The following is a 6,145-nucleotide window of genomic DNA, read 5'->3' as shown; positions in this document are numbered from 1 at the left end:
TATGGCTTTCCCCATCCAAAAGGCAAGAAAATTCTAGATCTTCTTTTATGATTTAGTTTATATTTACTTGTCTGTGTGTTTTCCCACATAGAGGAGAAGCCTGTGGAAGCCAGGAAACAGTGGTAGGTAGTTGTGAGTTACTGTGGGTGCTGGGAACCAAACTCTGGTACTTTGAAAGATTAGCATGTACTCTTAACTATTTATGTCCCTAGCCACGAGAAAACACAGTTAATTGAAGATGGAGCTGGGTGTGGCAGTGCTCACCTTTAGTCCCAGCACTTGGAGGGAGAGGAAGACAGATGAGGCTGGCAGGCAGGAGTTCAAGGCCAGCCTAATCTTCATAGTGAGTTCCAGGCCAGCAAAAGATACACAGTGAGACCTTGTCTTTTAAAAATAAGGGGGAGGGGAGAGGGGTGGAAGATGAAGGAACACACTAGCGGATCCAGGAGGCTTGGTGTGTGGAAGAGCATCAAACAGTGACATGATATGTTGTCACAGCAAGGAGAAAACTCCAACCAATATATCTGAATCTAGGCAGCTGAAGGGAACATTCTAGAAAGTTGGCTTCCATCTTACTCCTTTATGAGTTTGCCTGTATTGTAGCCTAGGTATGGGATCATGGACTTGAGTCAGCCACATAGATCATGTGAGGACTATGGATAGGACATGTACAACAGAGAGGGCTACAGGCAAAACACTTTTTCTTATTAACCCTTTGTTTCATTATTTATAAAATTAACAATACATAAAATAAAAATAACAACCCTTCAAGTTACAAGTTTGTCTCCTATTCATTTCCTGGTAGCACACCCCGGCTTGCATTCCCTTCACAGGGTGTTAGCTGTTAATCAGGTCTGTTCTAGAACCCCTCCTTTTCTCAGTCTAAGTCATTCAGTGAGTCGTCCTCCTGAGTTCAGGTGTAGATTTGTGACTCAGCTTGATCAGTTGAAATGCTCTATTTCTCTGGTCACCGTCATTGGTTTGAAAATGGAGACACAGACTGTAATCAAGCCAACAAAATTCATCCCGGGGCTATAGTTGAGAGCTGTTGGAAAATAGGTAGTTTTTTTTTTTTTCCGGAACAATTTTCTGAAAATGATGGAAATTTAACACAGTCATGGCGCAGGATGTGGGTAAAGCCAATCCAGACAGAACCAGAGCAAAAACAGGTACGAAGATTAAGAATGAGGTGGGCAGGTTGTTCATAGCACTGACAGTGCCTAACTTAGTGACATATGTCAACTTTTTCCCTTAAATCTATATGAAGAAATTTTTAGCACTGTAAATATAGCAAAGCAGAAACATGGTCTTGATCTCTCCTAACCCAGTCTTTATGCTACCAGTTTATTTCATCACATGTTGCTCTGCCACCAAATGTGGCTGGCTAGAATATACATCCTTCTCTAGAATACATCTCTTTCTTCAGTGTTCACCATTAAGAATCCTCTGACTCTGTTTGCCAATAGAACAAAGCCTAAACTCTACAGTAACATATCAAAGTAACAAAAAAAGCATTAATAGCAATTATAAATGGAAGCTCTTGGGGATTCCGAGCTTCTTTGCAGCATGTCGGTCATCTTCGCTCCTGACTGGCTACGCGGCAAGGCCAAGGTCAACCAGGAGACTATCCAGCAGCTCCTGGAGGAGAATGACCAGCTGATCCGCTATATCGTGGAGTATCAGAACAAGGGCCGAGCGAACGAGTGCGTCCAGTATCAGCATGTGTTACATAGAAATCTCATTTATTTAGCTACCATCGCAGATGCCAACGCAAGCAGTCTTACAAAGGTGGTGGAGTAATTTTCCAGGAGGCTGCAATGAGGAGTGACTACATGGAAGCCATCTCCTGGGAAATAGCTGCTCAGAACATGGGCAAAAAGTCCCATTCATTTTAGACTGTGAGGAACTTGTTGCCAACTCTACTATATTCTTACTGTAAATATGTTAGTAATAAAACAGATCTCATGGTAGAACTGTGAGGATCTGAGGTGTATGAAAAAAAAATAAATAAATGGAAGGTCTTTTATGGCTTCTTAGGCCTTATATTTTCAGCTGGTCACAAAACAAAATGTGTTACTACAATGCTGCTGTCTAGGGATGTCTCGTTTTTGCTAGTGGTGAGCTTGCTTTCTTTCCCCTCATCTTGAATTATTTTTAAACACCAATTCAAATTTTACATGTTTCAAGCAGTGTGTCCCCAACATATATAGAAGAGTTGGCTACTCGTTTTGTTAAGACATTTAGATAGTAAGACCTAAAGTATCCAGTTGAACAGGCTTTAATGATGATGAAAACATGTTTGCAGAGATGTCAATCCAGCATCTCTGTATCATCAGCCAAGATCAAGATTTCTGACCACATCCTCCCCTGTCATCCTCATCACTTGGTGCTCTTCCCCAAGAATTTACTGCATTTTCACTATTTGTCTAGTGCAAGTCCAAGGACCCGCAGGTAGTCAGTATAAAGCGAGTCTTCAAAGGAAAAAATATGAATATCCCTTTATCAATAAAGAAAACTTAATCTTGGGCATGTTTCCTGTTATATTTCATTAGCCAGAACTGAATCACATGTTCAAGGCTCAACCAATCAATGGACAGGCCTTCTCAGTCTTAGCTAATTAGGGCTTGTACCTCTATGGTAGGGAGGAAGCGTATTCTCTGAGCCGATGGTTCTACAAGATGTGAGAGAAACATTCAAATTAACCTGGGCACTGCCAACCATGAATAAAAACGTGTATTGACCCATACATAGGTAAAGGTAAATTTTTTATTAAAATATTATTACGTCACTTCCACCCTTTCTTCTTTCAACCCCTTCCTTGACCTAGATCCCCAATCCCTCTCACTAATTGCCTCTTTTCTTTTTATCATTATCATTGTGATTATTACATACATATGCGCAAATGTAAAATACAACCTGTTGAGTACATATAGTGTGGCTTGTGTGTATGCGATTTCACTTTGTATTGACTAACCAGTTAGATGCGCGTCCCTGGAAAAGGCTAATTCTCCCTCTCTCGACAGTCATCAGTTGTCTGTAATGTTTTGTCTAGGGTGGACCCAGAGAGAGCTTCCTTTTCCATGTTAGCATGTCTATCGATATCATCACTTAGATCTCATGGGGTAGCAAATGTTGTAGAGGTATCGAGAGTGTGGAGCTTCCTGTCGTTTCTTGGTTTCTTGGAGGCACTGCAACAGCAAACTCCTGGTCTTTTGTCTCAACAATCTTTCCACTTCTTCTCCCAAAGTTCCCAGAGCCTTAGGTGCAGGCTTCGTATTGCAGATGTATCTTGCTGGGTCTTGGTTCCTATGATCTACTGATATCTGCATTTTGATCTGTTGTTGTTGTTTGTAATGTTCTCTGTTTGTTATGAAGAGATGCTTCTTTGACAAGACGCAAGAGATATACTTAGACTGGCATAATTCCTAACTACTTTCTAAAACTTAACCACACACCCACAAATGGGCGATAACGGAAGCAAGACACACAACAACAATGAGTGTGTAGAAATCTTGACAGATTTTTCTGCCACACTCTCTCAGGTATGTAGACACATAACATTTCTACTCACCTCTTGATCTTCTGAGAGTTCCTGATGGTTACAAGAAAGAAGAAAGGAGTGAATTTAAGATTGGAGCCTTTGTTACTGTCCTTTTGTGACTTTGTTTGCAAGTGTGCCTTTACTTAATGTTGATCTCTTTATATTACCTGTCTCTCCACTAGCACTCTGAGATTACATAGGTTTGTGATAGACTCCATCATATTTCTAAGACTTTAATTGTAAAATGAGAAAGGAGGAGTGACGTTAAATAAATGCATTTAGAATGTATCTAGGACAGAATGGAACAAGATGAAACTCTAGCCATGGTCATCACGTAGCCCTGGGCCAGAAGCATGAGCTGCCTGTTGGATGCATGAATGGATCCTATCATAGCATGGCATGATTCATTGATGTTTAGAGTTACAGTGATTTAGAGCATATCTTTTATTTATGTCAGACTGTAAACTTTCATGATGGGAGAGATTTTTTTTTGCATCCAATTTATAAATTAATGTGACTCATTTCTTCTAAGTGACTCTAGTCTCTTCTCAGTGTCTTTTATCAGAAGCTTCACATGGAAAAACTTAATGCTAAGCTTTCATCTTTAAACTCTAGGTGTAAAAAAAAAAGGAACACTGTGTGGTATAATCTTGTCTTGGTAGTAGACAGTAAGGGAACAGCGAACATGGTGCTTGGGGGAACAACAGCTCATTTTCCTTCACTTTGGGTAATAGCACATAGCAACCAGGAGAGCTGCAGCTCAAGATGCTTACTGAGAGCATCCCATGGTGCTTACTGAGATCATAACTCTCAGCTATTTCAATTATGAGTTTCAGCTTCTTTCTTAGCAAAACGAAGATATGGATACTTAGTCTGTAAGATAGTTGAATGGACTAGATGAGGCTGAATGTAAGAGCCTGTCCAGTATACTGCCTTCCATAAACCAAGGTTCACATCTCAGGGAAAGAGGCAGAACAAAGAAAGGCCAAATTCATTGGAAGTGTTTGTTAAGCATGCAAATGTACCAGGCATCCAAACAGGAGCTTAAAGGCAAAACAGATAATAGCAGCTTTTTTTGATCTCCTGTGGATCTAGAGTAGTAGAAGCCAAGGCAGGCAATCATGAACATGACTGTATACATTGATTACTGCTATAGTAGAACCAAAATAAAGTAAAACCCAAAGGCCAGATTTGTTTTGCCTTTAGGAACCAGAGAAGACTAATTAACTTAGGCTTGGCAATTGCAAAATCCTTCAAACAACACAGGATACTTAGGGGTTGCAACCCCATAGGAAGAACAACAATATTAACCAACCAGATCCCTCAGAGCTCACAGGGACTGAACAACCAACCAAAGAGTACACATAGAGGGACCCATGACTCCAGCCGCACATGTAGCAGAGGATGGACCTGTCAGGCATCAGTGGGAGGAAAGGTTCTTGGTCCTGTGAAGGCTCGATGCCCCAGTGTAGGGGAATGCCAGGGCAGTGAGGTGAGGGTGGGTGGGTGGGAGGGGGGCATCCTCATAGAAGCAGGGGGAGGAGGAAAGGGAGAGGGGGGTTTCGAAGGGAAACCAGGAAAGGGGATAACATTTGAAATATGTAAAAACATAAAATAGCCAATGTTTTAAAATGGAAAAAAGAGATATAAAATTTAATAGTGTTCTTGTAATTTTTTTAAGTTAAAATAAAAAGAGAAGGAATGCCCACCAAGCTTCAATGGATAGTTTCAAATCCATGGTCACACGAATGGCATTGTTTAAACACAATTGTCACAAAGCAATACCTGCATGCAGAAAAGAAACTTATAGGGGTTTTGAAGTGGGTAAAAGGAGCTAAGAGAGTGTGGACATGATAGTAAGTAGAATGCATTATATAAACATATATGTGGGTTTTATATTATATATATATATATATATATATATATATATATATATATATACACATATATATATGTTAGTCAAAGAACAAACTTAATATATATTAATTTATATATAATTGATATATTCCTGCACCTAGAGACATGGTATGTGTGACTGTTGTGTCACATGTGTATCAGTAGGTAACAGAGAAGAGAGAGACTATGTCTATGCTCAATGTTATAAACTGGGAACATCTGAAAGACTAGTAGCCTAACACTCCATGAAAAACGTGAGCCTGAGACAACCACCACACATGCCCAGATGGGTTCCCAGGGCAAGGAGTAAGGCAGAGACTAGAAGAACCCTGCCTGAGACCATGGGCCTTGTGTGGGCTGGGATGGGGAGTGAATGTGAAATGACAACCAGTCTAGTGTCATAGGGTCCTGTCAGGGAGCTAGCCTGAGACCACCACCAGTCCGAAGTCAGGCAGGCATCACCAGAGAAATGATAATTTACATTTCTGCAAACAACAGTTTGTGACTGCACACAGCTTCTTTACTAATGGTATCTCAAGCTGAAGTGAGTATAGGTACCCTACTGACAAATGACTAAACAACCATGGGATTTATAAAAACAGAATACTTCTCTGAAATAAAAGAGGTGAACTATTAATCAATTATAGCAACTTGGATGACAGTGGAAAATCGTGTTGAGTGTGCTGAGCATAGTGGGACAAACCTGGA

At 40.4% G+C, this 6,145-nt stretch overlaps 1 non-coding gene and 1 pseudogene across 1 annotated transcript; both read left to right on the top strand.

The window, feature by feature from the left end:
• Positions 1-1,566: 1,566 nt before the first annotated feature.
• LOC114624211 lies at positions 1,567-1,909 on the top strand (annotated as a pseudogene).
• Positions 1,910-5,548: 3,639 nt separating this feature from the next.
• Positions 5,549-5,680, top strand: LOC114625334. Its single transcript, XR_003712058.1, has one exon. It is a non-coding gene; the product is annotated as a small nucleolar RNA SNORA17 (small nucleolar RNA).
• The last annotated feature ends 465 nt before the right edge of the window (positions 5,681-6,145 follow it).

Source organism: Grammomys surdaster, unplaced genomic scaffold (genome assembly GCF_004785775.1).
Source record: "Grammomys surdaster isolate TR1022 unplaced genomic scaffold, NIH_TR_1.0 65, whole genome shotgun sequence".
Taxonomy (NCBI): Eukaryota; Metazoa; Chordata; class Mammalia; order Rodentia; family Muridae; genus Grammomys; species Grammomys surdaster.
The sequence above is the reverse complement of the archived record's forward strand: the minus strand, read 5'-3'. Positions and strand labels throughout refer to the sequence as shown.